Source organism: Carassius carassius, chromosome 21 (assembly GCF_963082965.1).
Source record: "Carassius carassius chromosome 21, fCarCar2.1, whole genome shotgun sequence".
In the NCBI taxonomy this organism is placed as follows: Eukaryota; Metazoa; Chordata; class Actinopteri; order Cypriniformes; family Cyprinidae; genus Carassius; species Carassius carassius.
Window position 1 is genome coordinate 20,810,105 of NC_081775.1, and position 23,981 is coordinate 20,834,085.

Here is a 23,981-nt window from a genome sequence, read left to right on the forward strand (position 1 = left end):
TGAAATTACAGTGTTACAGCAAGTAACGTTAGCTACCTTTGTGGTAGTAATGTGGATTTAATGTGGATTTAAATAGTTTCACCTTGCATTGCTGCTGTTTATTTAATTGTTCATTTGAATAAGTATTTTTAATGTTATTCTAAATATATTTATGTACTCTTAAGCATATTTCATAAACGACATTACTCTCATGTAAAGGAATGTTGCCAATTTACAGGTTCTTTCTGTATAATTTATGTTAGAGTGCTGGTGCTTTATGATATTAAGCATCGTGTATTGTTCATATGCCATATCCATCAGAGCTCAGGTACGGATGCCTCATAAGATAGGCTTCACTGTGATCAGCTGGTCTGGTCATGAAGGAAACTACAGTGCCAAAAATCTGATGGTCCACGCGGCCACCATCAGTGGCTGGAGATCCACCAGGTAAATTAATTGTATAATATTTACGCTAGAATATACATTGGTGTGAAAAAGTTATAGCACTCTTCCCGTTTTTTTTTTTTTTCTGTATCACACAAGATTCAGATCAAACTAATTTTAATATTACACAAAGATAATGCAAGTAAATAACTGTTCATGGTTGCTTTTACCAAAGATTAAATTCTGAAATACTTTTTTAGGTATATTTTTCTAATGATTGTGTGTAGGTTCTGTCCATTCCCTCAGGAAATCATATTGCAGTTGGTTGAGAGATGTCGCATCCGGAAACTCCAGCTACTGGCCCATCAGTACCTGATCCCATCCAAGATCGAGTTCCACATTGGAGATAGACTGCCTGAGTCCAGCTCACCCCAGCAGACTCATAGTCTCCACAGATTGGGGTGAGGAAAGATCTAAACATCACTGCTCTGTTCAGCTCATCTAATCACAGCTCTTTTTAAAATGTTTTTTGCTGAACTAACTGTATTGAGTGTAATGTGTTGTCTAGGTATGTGTCCCTTTCTGACAATGTGAAGACTGGTTTCAGAGCCAGAGAGCTGAAGTCTGTTCATGTTGATGCTGTTGGGTCTTACTTAAAGCTCACTTTTCACAGAAACCATGTTAATCAATACAACATCTACAATCAGGTACAAACAGATTCATGTGGGAAATTATGGCTGATTTGTTTATTGTAGTGTCCCATCAATGTTGTATCACATTCTTTCCTAATTTCTAGGTTGCATTGGTGGCCATAAATATTTTGGGTGACTCTGTGGATGGAAATGACATGGGGATGGCAGTAAGTAACTGTTCAGTTTATGGAATTGTTCTCTTCACCCATGGCGATGGATTTCTGTTAAGCGTGTTTCTGTATCAGATTTAGAATGGCACAAACAAACGAGTTTAAAATACTAGATTTAATCTGTTTTCTTAACTGTGGTTTGTTCAGTCATTGTATTTACCAGATGTTTCCTCTGTCTTTGGCTGAGCAGTTGGAGCAGTGTTGTTCATCATTCAGAACTGAATCGAAAATACTTTTGAAATTGTAGTTCTGCTCCCAAACTTGGATTAATGCTGAAAGCAGGATGTTGATTTTAATTTGTGGAAGTAGAATTTAAGTTGAATTAAAATTTAATCACGTTGTATGTACATTTAGCTAAATTAATCTGTTATCTTAAAATATAATTTACTTGAAGTACCCCTTGGTGTTTTAAGTAGTGTTAATATTCTGAAAATATATTTCTATTTATGTTTTGGTTTTGTAAGGTAAAACTAAGATTTGGAGTTTATCATTTGTATAGTATAAGGTAAAAAATATGGCTAGTAAGTTAAAAACGAACCAGCCCTTTCTTGGCACAAAACAGGCAGTGTTGTTTTGGACTAATGAAATTCCTGTGAATTGAAAGTCAGTTTTAAAATTCTGTTTTGTCTAGCATTGATTTGGATGAATCTCATACTAACCACTAGATGGAGCAGAACTCATCTAAATGCCTGTATGCATGTATAAGTTTAAATAATAATTCAAAATTTCAGTAGTCTTAGAGCAAAATGTTTGTGTATATGCGTGTTGTGGTTCTTGAGCAGGTCTAATGGTTTGTGCTCAGTGTTTTATGTGGATCTGTGTAATGTGAGTCTGAGCTCCATAAGCACAGCAGAGCTTCAGATCAGATCACTCATCAATATATCCATATCACCGTGACTTTCAGCCCGCGCCTTTCTCCTATTCGCTTTATCCCACTATCACTTGCTTTCTTTCTCATGCTCTCTTTCTCCTCTTACGCTCACCTTGTCTCCCCCCTTTTTTTTCCTCCACGACTTCCTCTCTCTCTCGTCCTCTCCCACCTTGCTAACAATCTCTGCATTGTTAATCTCTAATCCCTCTCTCTCTGTCCAGGCTGGAGGCTCTTTGTGTTATCTAGGACTCTAGTGATAATACGTTTTGGTTCACAGGCAGAAATCAAGATTTTTAACCTTGAAATTAATAGCCGAAAGACATTTGATTCAAAGGATGTTGTTTTTAAGCTATTCAATTCAGAAACATTTATAAGTATACTATGTACACTTCTGTTCAACAATTTGAGGTCAATTAGCTTTTTTATGTTTTTGAAAGAAGTTTCTTATGCTTACCAAGGCTGCATTTATTTTTTGGAAAAACACGAGTAATTGTGAATGTTATTATAATTTACGAATTTCTCTTTTGTATTTTAATACGTTTAAAGTTATTTATTTGATGGCAGAACGGAATTTTCAGCATCATTACTAGCATCATTATTCTATGATGATAAAAATTCACTTATTTGCCACTTTTAATACATTGAATACATCCTTTCTGAATAAAAGCATTCGTTACTTTCAAAACTGACCCCTGTTCAAAACATTTTTTTTCTTTGCAATAACATTAAGCCAATTTCTTGCTTTTGTCCCAGCTAAGCAGAGATCAGCTGATTGATCAATATCTAAACAACAGCCAGCACAGCTCAGCTTAGGATGGCACATACACCGGGTAAAAACTGAAGCTACATTGCATTACATTAAATTTGTGCATGCAGGCTTCTGTCTTTCTCTTGTGTTTACTCTTGTTATCTTGCAGGCTCTCAAGTTATAAATGTGATTCTATCTCGCTGCTCGATGACTTGACAGTTGACATGTATCAGGACCCTGAGGTGGCCCATATCATTCGGCTGCTGGACCAGAAAAAACAGGACATAGTTCGGGTGGAAAGATTTGATCTGGCTAAAAAACTCAAACAAGCTATTGCAGAGCTGCAAAAGGTTATTAGATTTGCCTTATTTGTCAGACACATCTTTGTTTGCACATGTAGTTTAATAATCATTTTACACACTGGCGTGGTGAAGCTGGAATTGAGAGGGTTGAAATGCATCCAGTTATATTCTAATAGAGCTGTAACGTTCCTTTAGTTACCTGTTCATTTTAGCCTGACAGTAATTACTAAGCAGATTGCATGTGTCTTTTTTTTAATATACTGTACCTCAGATTAGTGTTTAAAAACCTCTCCTTTCTTTTTTTTTCTAATTTTCTCTATTTCTTTTTAGGTGTGCGTGCGTTTGGGCCGGTATGATGTAGAGAAACACAGTGCCATAGAACGAGAGGACTTTGACACAGCCAAGCAGAAAAAGGAAAAAATGGAAGCTTACAGGCTCACAGTCTACAAACAGCTGGAGGTCCATGACCTGCTGGACATCAGTCAGGTGAACATCCATCCGTTCATCTGTCCACATATACACTAATGTTCAAAATTTTGGGTTCAATAAGATTTTAAATAAGTAAAGAAAATAAATACTTTTATTCATTAAGGATGCATTAAATTAATCAAAAGTGACAGTAAAGGCATTTGCAATGTTACAAAAAAATGATTTGAGCATTCTGTTAATCAAAGAATCCTTTTAAAAAGAATCATGGTTACCACAAAAATATTAAGGAGCACACTGATAATAATGAATGTTTCTTAAACACAAAATCAGCATATTAGAATGATATCTGAGGGAACGTGTCACACTGAAGACTTGAGTATCGGCTGCTGAAAATATATATTCCTGTATGTCTCTCTAAATTTCTTCTCCTGCAATAAATGCATGAATAATGCATCTCTTGTGTTGTGAGGGCCTGCAGCTCCAGTGAGATTAGTACTCTGATATGGCAGTTTCCCAGCTGAATAGAGATTGTGCTGGTTCTCCTGAGATCAGCTGCTTGCTTTTTACTCGTCTGAAGCCAAGAAACATATATATATATATATATACAGCAGACAATAAATGACTCAGACATTAATCAAGCGCTTGCGACAAACACTTAACCGAGCCAGTATTCTGACAAACCTTTATCTGTAGTTTGTAATTGATTTTTTCATACAATCAGTGTCTGAAAAGTAACATTTCAACATTCTCAACACTTTTTAGCCTTTTATTCATTTCAGACTTATTTGAATTTTGATAAATAGCTTTTGTGTACTTTGGTTTCGCATGTAACTGATTAAAAAGGTGTGAAACTTGTTTAGATCCACAGAACTTCCGAGCTTTCAATCTCTGATTTTCCCTCTCCACGTTTTGGGACACGGAAAGAGACGCTTCATCCAGCAGACTCACCCAGGAAGAGGCAACATGTGGAGGAGACAGATGAGCAGGACACTTCAAAAACTGCTAGCCCCAAACATACAGTCGCCTCAACACCTCAACACTCCTCTCTCCTCCTCACATCCTTGATGTACACAGAATATTTACAGAAATATAATGATTTTATTGTTCTAATGCATTACTGGTTTCCCCTTTTTTCTTGTTCATTAATACATCTTATCAGAAATGCTTGTTTCAAGGATAAGTTCTGCTGTAATCCTTAGTCTTCCATGAAGAAACACTGCTTCTGTTTCTTTCTACCGATGTAGCTCATTCTTCACTTACACAAGGCTCTTTGTAGATTCATTATCTAAACGTGTGTGGCTTAACATACCGGTACTTGTCAGGGATTTGCATTAGCCAGAGAGTTTTACGTTTCAAGATTTAATTAAAGGGTCTAATGTAGGGCTGCACGATTTGGGGAAAATGTCATATTGCGATTATTGAGGTCAATATTGCGATATGCGATTGCGATTATAATAAATTGTATCATGAGTCAACTTGATGGGTTTTAAAGGAAAATGCACACACAGATTAGTGATAATGCTAAAATGTGTATTTGTAAAACTAGAAATGTTTTCAAAATAAATAAAAAAATGAACATTTGCATTTATGTAAACTTATTTTCTCAAAAGTAAAGCTAAATAAATAAGACAAATAAAAACATACACATTTTCACAAAAATAAGATTTTTTTAACATTTTTGTCCAAACAAACATGGATGGACATTTACTCAGGATGTAACATATACTCTCTGTATACACGGTTGAAAACCCAAACCACTAAATCTTAAATGACCAACAGGTACTTCCAAATCCTCTTTCTAAACAGTTAGGCTAATCTTATCGCATTAGAGGTTCTTTGACAAAAACACAAGCATATCGACTTTCTCTGGTTTCAGACAGGAGCGATGATTTGACACAACATTGCCACTAGCACTAAAAGCTCTCTCTGATGCAGAGCTTGTTGCTTGTATGCCCAGATATTTCTGTGCTAGTTTGCATAGCCTAGGGAAGCTGACTTTGTGTGTCTTCCACCATTTCAGTGGATCTTCTCCATGGTCTACACATGGCATGTAAATGTAAACATTGATTTCAGAGGCCACTGCTTCTCTTAACTGTGCCATGGAATCGAATGTGGACAGTGGTGCTCTTGGTGCTGTGCATGTGGTTTCCTTAAAGAAACTGGCCAGAGTTTTCTTCTTGGCTTTAGCAGCAGGTGGACTTTCCACATCTTTGCTATTCTCCATCACTGCAGGGCTTTGGGCTACATACTGCTGGCCGTGAATTTCCTGAAACAATAAACAATGCACATGTTTTAGAAATTTGTTACATTGAATAATTTTTTACCAGTAAACTCTGTAGTTTCACTCACGATCAACTCGGATATGGCTCGTTCCTTTAAGGTCTGGGTCTCTTCTTCGGAGATGTGTTGTGTTCTGAACCTTGGGTCTAGGAAAGTGGTGAAGTTTAGCAAGTCCTGAATGCCTTCATATTTGCTGTTGAGGTAGCTAAGAATGTTGGATTTCAGTGACTTGGTCAGCTCAGTGTCTGCTTCGTCTTCAGCCAGCACTGAGGTGTTCAGAAGATGCAGCGCAGGTTTCACACAAGATATGCTCACATAACTTTCACCCGATAAGGCATCCGTGAAGTCCTGTAGAGGGCTGAGTGCCTTGTTTACAGATTCCAAGACCTCCAGGTCCTGCCAAGAAGGGAGTAGGTGTCGCACTTTGCGGTCTGCAGAGAGAACCTTGGACAATGCACTTTGCTGCTCCAGGACTCTTTCTATCATTTTCTGAGAGGAACCCCATCGTGTTGCGCAGTCTGTCACCATGGCATGCTCTGGGAGGTTGAGCTCTCGTTGTGCTTCCCTCAAGGCCACTCTTTTCTTCCAACTATGGGAGAAGTGGCCCACAATCTTCCTGCATATCCCAGTAGCTCTGTTAATGCATTGTGCATTCTTTTTCAGAGCATTTTCTGTGAATGATAGATGAAAAACATTTACTCACTACACATTGCAAAAACGTTTAATATTCACGTTCTGATTCCATGCCCAGTTCATATGAATAGCATAAAACACACACACACACACACACACACACACACACACACACTGCCCCTTTCCCTAAACCTACCCATCACAGGAGACATGCTGCATTTTTACATTTTTAATAAAACATAGTTTTTTATGTTTTTTAAGCTATTTGAACACCTTAAATTGTAATACCAGTGTAATACGCATGTTATTATACACAATTTGTATCCTCATATCACAAAAACAAGAGCACACACACACAGTTAATATTTGTACTAAATCATGTCACAACTCTAGGCCTAATTAATTATATTGGAGTAGTAGGCAAAAATGGCAATGGCAGATTTGTTCTTTACAATCATCCATCTTTTACAGAGTTATGTTTAATGCTAATTAATAGCCCTAAATGAAATGGGCCATCTTTTGTGACACACAGAATTTTACATTGTATTTCAAGTAATTTTATTTCATTAAATCAATGGTACAACTGCCCCTAACCCAAAGTTATTTGCTTATAAAAGTACAGTAGTTTAAAATATTTGCTTTAGTGTAATATAACGAAATATGAAAGCAATTTAACTTACCAATGGCCAAATGAAGTCTATGACCAAAACACTGGATTCTAGTCCACTGATTAAGCTCCACTGCTTTGACCATGTTAGTGCCGTTGTCTGTTGTTATGGCGACCTGACGCTCCTCGCAGAGGTCCCACGCAGCCAGTGCCTCTCTCAAGCCCAAGGCTATGTTTTCTCCTGTGTGGTCGGCGGGGAAATACGATGTTTGCAGGCAGCGGCTTTTCAATTCAAACTCCTCGTCGACAAAGTGTACAGTCAAGCTAATATACGGTTCACTTGTCCTGCTTGACCACAGGTCCGTAGTGGTTGAAAAGAACGTCACTGTAGCCATTTCCTTTTGAACTTCGTCACGGCGCGAGTTATAAAGTTTAGGGATCGCTATTTGAGAGAAATAGTTTCGAGAGGGCAGTTGGTACCTCTTGTCCAGTGTGTGGATCATTTTCTGAAACCCCACTTTATTAACGGCATGTATGGGCATCATGTCTTTTGCCAAACAGTGCGTTATGGAGTCAGTGATTTCTTTATGTCTAGCCGAAGACTTATCATATGGCGTGATGCTTGCAAACACATCTGTAATTTTGTTTTGTTTTGTTCGGGGAACAGCTTGTGCCTTGTTTCCTTCGGTTGTCTCTTTCACCGTCATGCATTCCTCATATTTTTCTCTGTGATGTTTCAGGTGCTGAAATAAATTTGTCGTATTGCCTCGTGATGTAGCAACTTTGATTTTGCAAATCTTGCACAGTACCTCTCTCTGCTCAGTGTCAGTAATCCGAAATCCAAAATACCGCCATATAACAGAGGTAGAGTAATTTTTAGGTACCAGATCAGTGCTGATCTCCTCGGCATCCATCTTCTCTCTGGTATTTTCGCGCTGCGCAGTGCGCGCGCACACACACACACACACACACACACACACACACACAAGTGACCACGCACGCGACACGGCACGAGACGCAACACGCCTTTACTGAGACTGTCAGATCAGATTTCGGCAAGGAAAATCGGCAAACTGTTCTCAGAAAGTTTGTCTTCACACACACTTATTTATTTTATCGCAACATTTTGCCGTCATATAATCGCAAAGGGCTGACATCGCGATTGCGATTGCGATGCGATTAATCGTGCAGCACTAGTCTAATGGTGAAGTGTGCAATTTTTGTGCTACTACCGTAGTACTGCCCTGAACCATGCCAGAGGTCGAAATGTTTACACACTTCTTGAAGACATTTTTTAACATTAAAATGAGGTCAGTATATATGTGTATGTGTGTATATATATACAGTACAGACCAAAAGTTTGGACACACCTTCTCATTCAAAGAGTTTTCTTTATTTTCATGACTATGAAAATTGTAGAGTCACACTGAAGGCATCAAAACTATTAATTAACATGTGGAATTATATATGGAATTATATACATAACAAAAAAGTGTGAAACAACTGAAAATATGTCATATTCTAGGTTCTTCAAAGTAGCCACCTTTTGCTTTGATTACTGCCTTGCACACTCTTGGCATTCTCTTGATGAGCTTCAAGAGGTAGTCACCTGAAATGGTCTTCCAACAGTCTTGAAGGAGTTCCCCGAGAGATGCTTAGCACTTGTTGGCCCTTTTGCCTTCTGTCTGAGGTCCAGCTCACCCCTAAACCATCTCAATTGGGTTCAGGTCTGGTGACTGTGGAGGCCAGGTCATCTGGCGCAGCACCCCATCACTCTCCTTCTTGCTCAAATAGCCCTTGATGCCTTCAGTGTGACTCTACAATTTTCATAGTCATGAAAATAAAGAAAACTCTTTGAATGAGAAGGTGTTGTCCAAACTTTTGGTCTGTACTGTATATATATATATATATATATATATATATATATATATATATATATATATATATATATATATATATATATATATAGCATATAGTAATTAATTGTTTTGTGAAGAAAAGTGGCGGTAAAGGCATTTCTAATAATAGGGAAGACTTGTATATCTGAACTGTATATCTGAATTCTTTAAAAATGTTTGGATTCATTGAATCTTAATGATTATGTGTGTGTGTTTTCACAGATCATTTCCCTTCCTTATGACAAGAAGTCTTTACAAGATGCCCCGTATGACGGATACAACCACTCCACGTAGCCCTGGGGCCTCGGGACAACCAGAACCGCTAACAGAGAAAGCTCAGAGAGAGGCCAGTCTTCCCGTCGACATCTATGGAGAAAGTCTGGTGAGACACCCAACATTTACAGCCTCCAGTTGGTTGAGTATTTACAAACCAGGTCTAAATTATTTGTTTGCAAATCATACATGTCTGATTCACAAGTTGGAAAAAGTCTAGTTGGTTTGGAACAACATGAAGTTTAGTTAAATATTGCAGAATTGAAGGTTTTGGGTGAATTATCCCTTTAAGTATTTAACAGTTCACTGTGATGTCCATCTATAACTGTTGTTTACTGTCTTACAGCCCTAGGCAAACTCTACATGATAAAGGTCAAATGGTCAGCTGGTGTATTCTGTTTGTGTGCTGTTTCTGGAATGTGATCCTCACTTTCTCTTTCTCGGTCTGTCTCTCTAAGGTGGCAGGGGCCTTTTCCAAGATGTGGTCCTACAGTGAGGATGCTTTGCTGGCAGTCTACAAGAAACTGATGGAGGTTCCACCTGGAACCCCAAAAGCAGAACTGCGGAGCATGACGAGAGTAACTGTGTTCCTCTGCAAGAAAGCTCTCACAGATAAAGTGTCATCTGTACGAGAACACCCACTCTATCTTTATTTTGCACAGTCTTTTTCTCCGATTTTATCACCCCCTTCTTTTATTTCTCAGCCTCTCCTACTCTCTTTCTTACTCTGACCCTCTCTTTCTAATTTCTCTCATGTTCCCATCCTTTCAGTTTGGTTTCAGGCTGAAGACAGAATGGCACCATCTGCACGACTGATACTGTAGTTGTAACTGTTTAGCAGGTGTCCTGTTCTGTCTAGTATTGTGGATTATCTGTCGAAATGATACAGCAACAAATGTAGCATAAATCTTAGCTTATCTCTCCCAAGGGGGAACTTAGCTTCAGGTTTGAGGGAAACTGTGATAGAATGGATTTTCTTGCTAAGAGCGGGTATGAGGGTGAGGAGAATGACTGAATTAGAGAATGAATTGGTTTTAGAGAGTATCTTTACTGCGAATTGTGATATTAAAATTGTTTAAATGTAATTTTAAAACTGACAGTCTGACCCTTTCTGAAATACTGTAAGGGAAGCGACTGATTAAAATGAAAGATATACAAACCATCTACTAAAGGAAATATTTAAAACCTTTTTCCTTGTTGATAAATTTAGCATACAGTATTTGTTTTCTTTACTTCCTGCAGTGACATGTATGAAATATTCTTGACATTGATCAACCATAACAAAGGAACACAATCTGTAACTGTTTGTTATAAATGTGCATGAACAAATATTTTTTTCAATTTCATTTCATTAAATTAAAATAATCAGTGAGTGTTGCATAAAGTACATTTTGTATGTGTGGCTATTATAAAAGTAGTTTTTTTTGTTCATATAATTTTTGCACTGACCTCAGGCTCTTACTGATCAAGGTTTTTTTTTTTCAATTTGCCATGACATTGAGTTTAATGTGTATCTACGTTTAGCTGTTTTTTGCATGTAAATGGATCACTCTGCATTTAAAACGCATTCTCAAAGTGCATGGATATTTGTGGTTGCGTTGTGACAGCTGTTTTTTTTTATTATCCTGTCAGTCCTTTGATAAATCACTCACAGTAAAAGTCGTGGCCTTTAAGAATTTCATTCTAAACTGTTTTAAATGGTTGCACTGAGAGTCTGAACAATGTGCCCACTGCTGGACACATTCCAGTGACCCTCTCCCCACGGTTGTTTGGCTAAACTAACACAGCACAGCATTTAACTGTGTGCTTTAGCTGACCTGTTGGCGTTACGTTGCACCATGTGTTGCTGTAAAGATTTTAGGCGGTTTCTTAAATGGCTTCTATGTTTAATTGCACCTTAAAACCGAAATTCTAAGAAAAAATAGTTCCCGATGGTTGTAAAATAGAATGTTAATAGAATGCCGTGTTAATGAATACATTTCAAAATATAATATAATATTTTTTTCTATGGTTACATGGTCATTTATAATGGGTACACAGAAGCAGATTCTTACATGAACTCGTTGTTGTTTATAAGCACCATATAGACTCTAAATATAAACCTTGCATATGAATTTTAGTGAATTTTAGTGTGTAAAGTAATAACTGTCGCTATTTATTTTGTATTTTAGGTGTTTCTTGCATCTCTGAATCTGCTTCGAATGATTCTGAGTGAGTTTATTCCCAACCACCAGCTGGGCAAATCTGAGATCAGTCACTGTGTGGAACAGATTTGGAATAATCTGCTCTCCAGGACCCCCGAGACTGAGGATGCTAGCTATTACCTTCATACAGGTCAGTAGACTTTTGAAACACTTTATCTTTATACATCTGCAATGAAGCAACTCCTGCAGCTATTTGAGTCAACAGGAAAACATATCCAGCTGACAAGAAGTACTATTCTTAGCATGCCATGATGACCTGACTTGCTGACAATCTTCATAGATGAATGGGAGTGAATGTCTGAATGACTGTCTCAAGGCATTATACACGGTGAACTTTATAGTGAACTGGAATTGTCAAATATTTTTGGTTTTCTGTTAGCATGAATAGAGATCTTATCTTTTACTGTTACTCTACTATAAAATGTCCTCATTTCAACCTGCCAAATTTTGTCTGATGCAATGTAATTTCATAAACGAGTCTGGCCACAAAACACTTATAAAGGACTCATAAAGATAGTTTTGTGGCTTCCCATTAGTGCTGGGCGGTATGACCAAAACTTTATATCACAGTATTTTTCTAAATTTTTCATGTATGACCGGGTGGCACGTATCAAGCACAGCGGACCGAACGTTTTCAAATCATTCCTATGGAAGTTGAGCTTAAACGCTTGCGCGGTGCATTATGGGATTGAAAGCAGCATCGAAAAAGTGTTGAGAATAGCCGAGAGCGTCAAAAAAGGTTGGGCATTCCTTGACTTGACAAATATCGAGTGCAAAACGCAGGGCGACAACCAATCGCTGTAAAAAGAAAAAGATGAAATGTAAACAGGGTGTGAATATTGTGTTCAGAGGCATGCTCTTGCCATAATTGAACACACTCCGAAAGCAGTGGTGTTGTATCATTGCCAGCTGCACTGAGCGCACATTTAATGCTGTAGCTCTATGCACCCTCAATGCGCACTTCTGCTGAGCCCGCAGCGGGGCGAGCTCCTCAGAAGACTTTTACCCGACAGTCAAAGTGGCATTATGTCACAAAAGTGTGGATGCAGAGGAAGACCGTGAGGATATGGGTGGCATTTGGGGCAGGGCCATAATATTAACAGACAAACTATGCTCATATTTCACTTTATAAATCCAAACAGTCAGTAAGCAACGGGTGCTTGGAAATGCTGTTTTGTACTCAAATAGTCTGCTGCGGTATGGCCAACTTAAAGCCCCTCACTGCACAGAACCAGAAGCCGAGAGAGGCAACACTGCGCAGGGGGAGTCAGACCTTGCGCTCATGGGGCAGTACTTGCTACATCTTCCAACTGAGCCAGTGTGAGAGACGTGGGAGCCTGATGGCAGCAGGCGGTTGATATTTGTGGCAGTCAATGTGGATATTGTGGAAGAGTTCCTCTGTGTCATCACGTTCTACTGCTTCAGTTTCAGAACTTTCATTCTTAGCTACACATACAGCTGTTCCCTCACCACAGTGCAACAGTGAAAAGAAACCCTTCTCAAACAGTGTCGCTTTCCGAATGTTATTTATATGACATAGACTAGTATTGCGGTGTTTTAAAAATTCATATCATGAGCAAAATAAACACCTGTGTTTGGAATGAACTGTTATACCGCCCAGCACTACTTCCCATCCATACCTATTAGCTATGTGAGTTTCTACATTCTATTGTAGTCCTGAAAGTTGACAAAATGGTCTTTTAGCAGGGACAGCTAGTCGTTTAAAATGTTATTTTAGTAAAAAATATTCAAGGGCATATATGACATTTTTATCCAGTTCAGTGTTGTCTATATAAAATAAAAAGTAGTAAATTATTGACCACATTTCCAATTTCTGTGTGTCATTCTTTTTTTTTCTGTGATATGAGACTTACAGACGTAGATAATGTAATTGTATTTCAGTATATACAGGTGCATCTCAAAAAATTTGAATGTTGTGGAAACGTTCATTTATTTCAGTAATTCAACTCAAATTGTGAAACTCGTGTATTAAATAAATTCAATGCACACAGACTGAAGTAGTTTAAATCTTTGTTTTTTTTAATTGTGATGCATATGGCTTACATTTAACAAAAACCCACCAATTTATCTCAACAAATTAGAATATGGTGACATGCCAATCAGCTAATCAACTCAAAACACCTGCAAAGTTTTCTCTCTCTCAGTTTGGTTCATTAGGCTACACAGTCATGGGGAAGACTGCTGATCTGACAGTTGTCCAGAAGACGAACATTGACACCCTTAAGAAGGAGGGTAAGCCACAAACATTCATTGCCAAAGAAGCTGGTTGTTCACAGAGTGCTGTATCCAAGCATGTTAACAGAAAGTTGTGTGGAAGGAAAAAGTGTGGAAGAAAAAGATGCACAACCAACCGAGAGAACCGCAGCCTTATGAGGATTGTCAAGCAAAATCTATTCAAGAATTTGAGTGAACTTCACATGGAATGGACTGAGGCTGGGGTCAAGGCATCAAGAGCCACCACATACAGACGTGTCAAGGAATTTAGCTGCAGTTGTCATATTCCTCTTGTTAAGCCACTCATGAACCACAGACAATGTCAGAGGCGTCTTACCTGGGCTAAGGAGAAGAAAAACTGGACTGTTGCCATTGGTCCAAAGTCCTCATTTCAGATGAGAGCAAGTTTTGTCAAAGGAACCTGGGCTTCCATACCACCTTAGCAGTACCACAAACTGATCACCTCCAAGCCACGCCAAATTGAGACAGTAATTCAAATAAAAGGATCCCCTACCAAGTATTGAGTACATGTACAGTAAATGAACATACTTTCCAGAAATTCACTAAAAAAAAAATTTTTTATTGGTCTTATGAAGTACTTTATTTGTTGAGATAGTGAATTGGTGGGTTTTTGTTAAATGTGAGCCAAAATCATCACAATTAAAGGAACCAAAGACTTAAACTACTTCATTCTGTGTGTATTGAATTTATTTAATACACAAGTTTCAAAATATGAATTGAATTACTGAAATAAACGAACTCTTCCATGACATTCCTTTTGGTATTTTGCACTGTATGAATAAAGACATTTGTGACTCATACTTCTGGATGGTGGAAAAAGAACATCAAAAAATGTCTATGATTTAGTGCGTCTAAAAGGGCGTCCACAGTGACGGGAGTTGTGGGTGTATCTGACAATTTGGCAAGATTTAGCCTTTTGCAAATTAGCAGTGATGTAATCACCTATGGGAATAAAGACTTAAAGAATAATTTTATTTTTTCACATTTTGTTATGTTGCTGCCTTGTGTTAAACTTCTTTATATTCCTTTTTTTCCCCAACATCAATTTACACTCCATACACCATAATGGCAAAGCGAAAAACTTAATTATTCCATTGCATAAGTATACACACACTTATCTGGGGCAGTTGAAATTTAGCTCAGAAGGATTCATATTGCTTGTAGATGTTACTACCCTTTGTGTGAAGTTAAACCATGATATATTCAATTGAATGGGTATAATTCGAAATGCACAACTCTCAAAAAAGTTCTAACAGCTGATATTGCATATTAGATAAAAAACCAAGCCCTGCAAAAAAAAAAAAAAAAAAAAAAACCTGCCGGTAGTGCTCATAAAATGGATTGCATCAAGTCACACATCTTTGGAAGAGTTAAGAAAAATTCTGCTGCATTGAAGGTTCACATAAGCATGTGGTCTACGTTACCCTTAATGGAAGAAGTTTGGAACAACTAGGACTCCAACTAGAGTTGGCCTCCTGGTCAAACTGAGCAATCCATGGAGAAGGGCTTTGGTTAGTGTGGTGACCAAGAACCTGATGGTCACTCTAGTTGAGCTCCATGATTATATGCGGAGATAGGAGAAATTTACAGAAGGACAAACATCACTGCAACACTCCACCGACTGTAAGAAACAAGATTCTCTGGTCAGTTGATTCTCAATTCCAACCATGTTTGGAGGAACCCAGGCACTGCTCATCACCTGCACAGCATAATCCCAAAAGTAAAGTGTGCTGATAACAGCCTCATGTTGTCGGGCTGTTTTTCAGTGACAGGGACTGAGGGACTCGTCAGAGTTGAAGGAAAGCTCAGTGCATCAAAAAATTGAGATAGCCTTAAAGAAAACCCAGTCAAGAGGATTAAGAAACTCAGACTTAGCACTCGGTTCACCTTCCAGCAGGACAATAACCATTATATTTACCAATATACCAATATTTTTTTTGTTTGCTTTATCTATTTTTGGTAAGACGTTCAGCAAATTATAGTTATTATGCCTCCCACTAATAACAATAGAGCACCTAGCAGAAAAATGCTTATGACCAAATGTACAGCAACCTGCCATCTTACCTCCGGCAAAAAAATCGCAGAAATATATATTTTTTCAATATATTTTTAAGAATTTATAAGTGCGTAAGAAAAAGTTTGTTTTATAACCTGAATGCTGTTGCATGTTCATTTTGGCAGGAAATGGCTTTATTTAAGGAGGTGAGAGCTCTGCAGATGGTTCCTGTGGAACTGCTGGAGAAGCTTCTAGAACAGCTGGACACCAAGGAATCTGGCTTCACCCTCGACAACGTCATGCTGTTACTGGCCCAACTTCAACTCTTTCTGAGATGATCTCACTGGGTGTCAACCCAATGGCTTTCTCTTCTGTCTAGCTGTAAGCTTGAAGTTTAAAGAAGATTTTTTTAAGGTACAGCTTTAAAGTATTAGCTTACAAATATGTAAATGGCTGGTTAGATTTATTGATGATACATGAATGGTTAGGTGCCAGCTGTGGTGGTGAATGTTTGCAGTTGGGTGCATGTACAAATCCAAACTATGCTTTAGCATCGAAGACCACAAACAAATAATTGATGTTTGGGATTTTAAGGCCAAAATATCACAAATGTAACTTTTCTGTTGGGATATAAAGGTTAATTTAATTCACCCAGCTATCATTAAGATTCTTGAGGGCTTTATTAGACTGAAACAAAGTGGTCTTTGTATGACAGAGAGGGTGCAGTCGACCCTACGTAATGTCTGGTACCTTCTGACAGCCAGTTGCATATCCATGGCATAGTTTATGAAAATCATCCAAGCACTGTCTCATTCTCTCTCTCTGTTCCAGCAGTTAGTTATACAAAGTGGTTAGGCTGTTAAAATTACAGTTCATTAAGGTCTTATTTTCTCCAGGTTCTTATTTGACAGAGTTTTCTCTTTTTATTTAGTTTTTCTTTTGCTACCTGTGCAGTTTAAAGTATATTTGCAATGCAAACTTGTGTCACTGTTGCAACAAAGACTGTGAAATTTCACTAGGATCTGCAAATTGCACTGTGAGGTTTCTGTCTGTGTTCCAGCTGGGCTTTGTTATTTTAAAATAACAGCTTCTTCTGGTTTTGTTTGTTAGTTGGAAGGTTTAGGTCACCACACCTAGGTGGCCTGAAGTCTCCACATGGTTTAGCTGGGTGGGTTATAGTATCATATCTGTTCTCAAGCAATGTTAGAGAGTTTTTAAATGATATATAATTAATATAATTACTAAACATTTAACAATACAGTTAGATGTAATCTTTAATAAATATCAACATACATGTCCACTTTTTATATTATAATTTTATGTTTTTGTATGACCTAAATTCACTTGTAGAATATAAAATTATTGATTTTAGTTTTTAGTCTTTAGTGCCGAATTAGTTAAATGGTGGCAAATTTTAATATTGACTATTTATTGTTATTGTCCATAACATTACAATAATTATCAGCTTACCTGTATTGGACAGAATAATTATTTCATCATTAATACACACTCATGTTGTTTTAAACCTTTATGATTTGAGTAGTCAAATGGTCCACTTGTGGACTTTAAAAAATAAAAACAGATTTTCTGGTTATAGTACGTATGCTTGTGTTGTGTAGGTGAAAAGTCATACAGGTTTGGAATAACTTAATAAACATTAACAGAACAGGGTTTTTTTTTACAATAATAAATAATGAATCAGCCCCCAAATGTCCTCTTAAATATTTATTGCGTCTTTCTGTTAGTTTGGTCTGTTTCATTGGTGATCTCCCACGAAATGGTTGCTGTAGGTTACATGCAGGGATGGCTGCTAAATGCCTTCTGCCTGCTGGTTTCCTGGGAGATGAGATGGGCTTCAGGGCACAGCAGAGAGGCGATTGGGTTTCCTGTAATTAAAATGAGAGATCCAGAGCCTAGGGGCAGATGAATGGGATCTTTGTATAGAGAACGTAAAAGAAAGTGAGGGGCAAATACTGTGACTATAATAATAATAATAATAATAATAATAAACTTTATTTTATAAAGCGCCTTTAAAAGCAGCTTCTCGAAGCGCTGAACATAATATAATCAATACAATAAAAAAAACTAAACTAAATCAGCAAGCAAATGCAAGTTTGAAAAATATTAGTCTTAAGTTGAACTTTAAAAACATCATAATTCTGAGTATCCCTAAGTTCAAGAGGCAGAGAATTCCAAAGGACAGGAGCAAAGAAAGAAAAAGCCTTATCACCCATAGATCTTAGATGTGTTTGAGGAACAACCAACAAGTTTGACTGAGAGGAACGCAATCTACGACAGGGGATGTATGGGTGTAACATACATTCTGTAAGGTAATGTGGTGCCAGTCCATGTAATGCTTAAAAGTAAGCATCATCATTTTGAAATCCACTCTAACCTGACCGGGAGCCAGTGCAAAGATTCTAAAACGGGAGTAATATGACTGCCAGTTCTAGTCCCAGTTAAAATCATAGTGTCTGCATTTTGTACATATTGCAACTTATTAAGTGTAGATTTAGAAACTCCAGCTAAAATAGCATTATAATAGTCTAACCACGAGATGACAAAGGAATTTATTCGCATTTTTTAAATTTTTTATTTAACATAGGACACAATCTGAGGTGGAAAAAAGAGGATTTAACGGTGCTCTGGACAAAAAAATCAAAAGACAGATTTGCATCAAAAATAACTCCTGGATTTCCAAAACAGAGCTGTCAAGAGTCAGGGACAGACAACCAATTTTACTAATTTGATAACGGAAACCAATGAGCATAACTTCAGTTTTATCACCTTTCAAGAACAAGAAATTATTATCTATCCATATTTTAATCTCAGTAATGAGTCAGACAAATAAGCAATGTCAAGGTGCTCAAGAGGTTTTGAATGTATATAAATCTGTGCGTTGTCTGCATACAAATGATAATGAAGGCCGAGTGATCTCAAAAGGTGGCCTTAAGGTGTCAAATAAATGTTAAAAAGTAAAGGACCTAAAACGGACCCCTGAGGGACACCAGTTGAGACAGAACTAATCTCAGACCTACAACCACCCATAGAAACAAACTGGGAGCGGCCAGTAAAATAAGACCTCAGCCACCCTAAGGCAGTCGCTGACACACTGAACACTCTTTCAAGATGAGTTAGTAGTAAACTGCGATCCACAGTATCAAATGTGGCTCTTAGATCAAGAAGAATAAATATAGATGTTGCACCAGAGTCAGAAGCATTCAAAAAAATCATTGGTGGCTTTTTACCAAGTCCGTCTCAGTACTGTGAAATTTACCAAAACCTGACTGACTAATGCAAATGTTTTACAGAATGTAACTAAAAATATATGTTTAGTTATTATTCATATTAAAAACAGTGCTGCTTAATATTTTTTAGAAGCCATGATAGAGCCATGACTCTTTTCCCCTTTTGGGCTTGAGACGCGTTTGAGAAAGGCGGGAAATAGAGGACCTACAATAATGTACAGTTTTTGAAAAATAATGTGTTTTTTGAACATCAACATACAGTATTCTGTTACACCAAATACACAAAATAATGATCTTTAAAGCATCATATGACCCCTTTAACATTTTCGTATATGAAAGTTGCATTTGCACCTCCTGGACTGAATGACTGTAGAGTGGATCGCTGTTAACACGTTTAGCCCTTCATCATCAAATGTGTGAATAGATTAATTCATAAATGCATTAAGATGTGAATACCGGTATGTGTTTTAGGAGAAAGGGAAGAACAATGCCAAAGTACCTGGGAAAAAAGCTGAGGTGTCAACCAAATCAGGTGTGTAAATTGGTGTATGTGTGTGCTGCCAACGCGATCTCATGTCCAGTTCGCACGTATTTTACAATGTGTCTAATTTGTATGAATTCTTTTTACGACCTCACTTGTGCGATTTTGTATGATTTGTCTAAGCCCCAGTGATGGTTAGGTTTAGGGGCAGGTCATTCATACGAATTTATACAAAACGGGGAACTCGTAAAATATGCACGATTTATCAAAAATCGTACGAATTCAAAACCTCGTAAAATATGTACGAATTGCCATGAGATCGGGTTGGTGCTGCTGAATCTTTGTTAACTCTCAGTAAAGATGAATTCCTATATAACTGTAGCAAAAACTGCAAATCATGCACAAGCTACTCTTTTGGCCTGCAAGCTTTTTTGTTTTGTCTTAAGTGTCTTAAGTGTTAAGGCTTAACTTGTCAACATGTTCAGTTGTCGAGTTGAAAGAATATAAACGATCAAAAATATATCTTGAGGCTTCCAGTCAAAATATCTGATGACACGTTTTAAACTTAACCTGCCGTAGTCACATATGAACCTGAACCTACTGTAGGCAAACCAGCCATAGTCACATAAAGTATGTATTTATTTCTGTCTTTAAGCCGGATGTATGTATGCCCTTCTTTGTATTCGCTTGTCATTTTAGTCAAATGATAAAAACAGTGAGAACCAGACCATTATGCTCTCTTTATTCTCTCTGAAGCACGCATCGCATTGCACTTCCTCAAAACCAAATAATATGCCTGTAGTTGCCAACCAACCTCCCTGTTTGTGAAGCCTACACATCAACATTAACCCTCAGTTTCTGTTTGGTAACCGAGAGAGGCCAGTTTAATAGCTTGAGAATATATATTTAACATTGAACCACCAGAATGATTGTTATCAATTAAACTTTAAATGAAAACTGAAAAAGCTCATTCAAATTTGAGTAAATAGCACAATATTATATAAGTAATATTAAAATAACACTTGAACATGATTGCAAACCTCAAACAGGAAATTCAGTCTGAGCAGAGTGCGATGGTTAATTATGTTTCCCTTGGTTTCAGCAGGTGTTAAGAAGGTAAACCAGTCGGTTCCTACTGATGCGAAAGAAAGCCAACCATCTGCTAAAGCCAACCTTAGCTAACTGCTAAGGACTACTTCTTGACACTTCTTCATTGACTTCCTCAACTAGGCAGTTTGTAATTCTCCCAGTCCGTGGAATCTCAATTTATGAGTTTCTGATTCAGTGCCAACTTGGCAAAGTCAAGTCTTGTGTAGCTGTTATAAATGAACTAATATTATCTCACCAAGGCATCTGGAAAGTGATAGCATAATGTGCAGTGTTAATAGGCTCTCATTTAATGAGTTTCTCTTTGTACTGCTGGGAAAACATCTTAATAGCATGTTGAGTGAGAAATGAAAGATCAGATCAGAGTTGATGCAGGTGCTGTTTTGTCTAGTCTGTGTATTTTCTGTGGAGAAAGAGATGAGTCATTTACTGAGGATGGACTCGACCTGCACTACTGGAAACACTGCCTGATGCTGCAGCGCTGTCTTCAATGCAGACAGGTGCGCACACACACCCAAGTAAATTTCATTTTTTTTCAATGAAACAAATACTGGGAAAGGGTTTTGTCCTTACAATGGTGTCAGTTTTCTATGCACATTTGTGATAAACAGCTTATTGAGTTATGTGCTACTTCAGAAACTAGCTCAGACAATTATCTGTTTTCCTTCTATATGCATGCTGACAGTGCTGGATCAGGAATGAATAGACAGGAAGTCCAGGGTGGAGATGAAGAGTCTTTTATTAATGTTGCTTACTGATTTTGCTTACTTCCCTCTATGCCTGCCCAAGTATTGGGATATACGTCCCAGTTCCTGGGTGCATCATATACTTGTTTATCAGTTCTTAACAAAAATAAAGGAGGTAATTCAGTCTTGCATATAACACTTTGCTTTTATGTGGCACAGTATAAGAAGAATGAAGACTGAAAATACTAAAAGCATGTATGTTCCCACATCAAGTTAATGAGAGGAATATTATATATTCCATGTCACCACATGGATTAAAAAAAAATAAAATAAAATCCTGTCCAATAAATGTTGTAAGATTATTTAAACATTTGTATTATCTTCCAGTTCCCAAATAATATCTATATATCGAATGATATAATATGGAACTTTTTTACTTGCTTTAACTTGCATTTGGTGTTTGGCGAGTGTTCATTTTGGTCCCTTTGTGTCACACTCTTATTATACCTAAAAAGAAGATAAGACAGCCCACTCCATCATCGGATCTGTTAATCCATATGAAGGTCACTACAAATCATTCACCTTTCACACCTGCAGATTTATTGTGTTATTTCTATTTAAGAGAAATTTCCGCATTTTTTGTTTGGGAAAGAGTGAAAACAGTTTTGGTTCCTAATGATGGATTTATTATTTTGTTCTTTTTGTCAGCACCAACTTCTGGAGAAAATTGTAATCACTGTCCTCTCTGCCATGAAAACTTCACCTCAGGGGAGGTGGTGAGATCACACACAAACATACCCATAAGCCATTAACAACAAAATAACAAAGAAAAACACCTGGTGCACAAAACAGTGCCACAACAGTAGCTGTAAAATTATTTAATATCCATCATAAATAACTTGAAAAGTTCTTGTTACACTCGGTTCGGTTCTCTTGCACGTCATACAGATGAGCTCATGACTGCGACTGACGCTGGAACGGTGTTCACTCGAGAATACTTCACCTCTCAGCTCTGTAAAGTCACATGGTAACACCTCCAGCTGACAAACAATGTGTTAAGTATTCAGTGTTGGATGAATGATGCCTCACGTCATGTACCACACAAACTCATACGTTATCCAATTTGTCATGAACCTGTTTTTGTGAGGGTTACACTGTCCCTGAAATACAGTGTGAGCATTGTTTTGAAACCATGAAAATATGGTCAATCTTGTTTTGATAAAGAGAATGGTGTTTACCAATATGTAAATTGGTAATGTCAGCTAGGGCTGCAAAACGATTAATCGCGATTAATTACATTCAAAATAATAGCTTATGTTCACATAGTATATGTATGTGTACTGTGTATATTTATTATGTATGTATAAATGCACACACACATACATGTGAATATATATTAAATAAAATATGTTGGATTTATATATAAATTATATTTATACAGAATATAAATTATACAAGTAAAATATATATACATACAAATATTTATATTTTTGATTTATACATATGTGTGTGTGTTTATATATACGTAATAAATATACACAATGCACACACATATATAGTATGTAAACAGACTTTTATTTTGAATTTGATTCATAGTGATTAATCATTTTGCAGTCCTAGTATCAGCACAGGGTACTGTTAATTTAGTATTTTTTAATAATATTATAGTGTTTATTAATATTTTGAATTGGGTTTTATTTTTATATTTTCAGTTTTGGAAGGGCTTAGTACTTTAATGTGTTTTGTCGTTTATATTTTTGTAATATTTCTGTTTAGCTTTATATTTACAAAACAAAATTCAGTTAATGATTTTAATTTACAATAACAAACACTGTTTTAAGGAATGGATAAGTTGTTACTGACTTGTAAGAGGTCTTTGACTGAACATCACTAGATATGATGTAAGGGGTTTCCAGTGTGTAAGAGCTGATATTATTTCTAAGGTTTAGGAATGTAAAAACACTCATCGAGACTAAAACCAACTCCATAGGTAGAGATTATTTACATGAGCACCCATGATGATAATGATGATCTTGTATTTGCAGGGCTGGAAGTCTCACCTCATGGGAACTGAGGGTTGCAAACAGAACTCACGGAGGAGAGCGGTACAGCAGAGCACTCTCTCACACGCACAAGGTGATCATTCATCTCCTTTGGCCTCAATGAGACCTTTCCAACCCCACACTGTCCCCTACTGCCCCACATTGCCCCATAAAGCCCCTATAGATTCCAACTGCCCTACACAGCTTCCACAACATACAAATCTGCCCCACGCGACCTCAAAGAGTCCCACAATGCCCCATCCCCCACACACTGCCTCTGAATAGACTGTCCAGTAAACTATTATTTTGAATGCTGTTTACTTTGGTTAAATTATATAGCATTGCACAATGCAGTTCTCATTAACTCCTCAGGTGTCTGTGTGTTTAAGTTTCTATTATTCTTTGCCTTCAGGAAAAACAGGCAGTACAGCTATAGCTAAATCAACAACGGTCATATCTGAGTCCAAGGCTCCAGGGCTGAGCAGAGGCAGTCGCATCCCTGCTCCCTCTTCCAGGATCAACAGATGTGCCAGACTTCAAGCCACCGACTACAACAGGCATAGCACACAGACTACATGCTAACTCTAGTAGCTTTGCTGAATCTCCTGTGAGAGAGAAAAAACACAAATCTGCTTTATATCAGGTTTCAAATAATGCATTATTGGACTGTGTGTGTGTGTGTGGGGGGGGGGGGG

At 37.4% G+C, this 23,981-nt stretch overlaps 1 long non-coding RNA gene and 1 pseudogene across 1 annotated transcript; both read left to right on the forward strand.

Annotated features, from left to right (window-relative positions):
* The first annotated feature begins 302 nt into the window (after nt 1-302).
* On the forward strand, nt 303-16,211 carry LOC132098275 (centrosomal protein of 104 kDa-like; annotated as a pseudogene).
* A 5,722-nt stretch (nt 16,212-21,933) lies between these two features.
* On the forward strand, nt 21,934-23,381 carry LOC132097820 (uncharacterized). The gene is made up of 2 exons (XR_009422781.1): nt 21,934-22,020; nt 23,290-23,381. It is a non-coding gene; the product is annotated as an uncharacterized LOC132097820 (long non-coding RNA).
* Nucleotides 23,382-23,981: the final 600 nt, after the last annotated feature.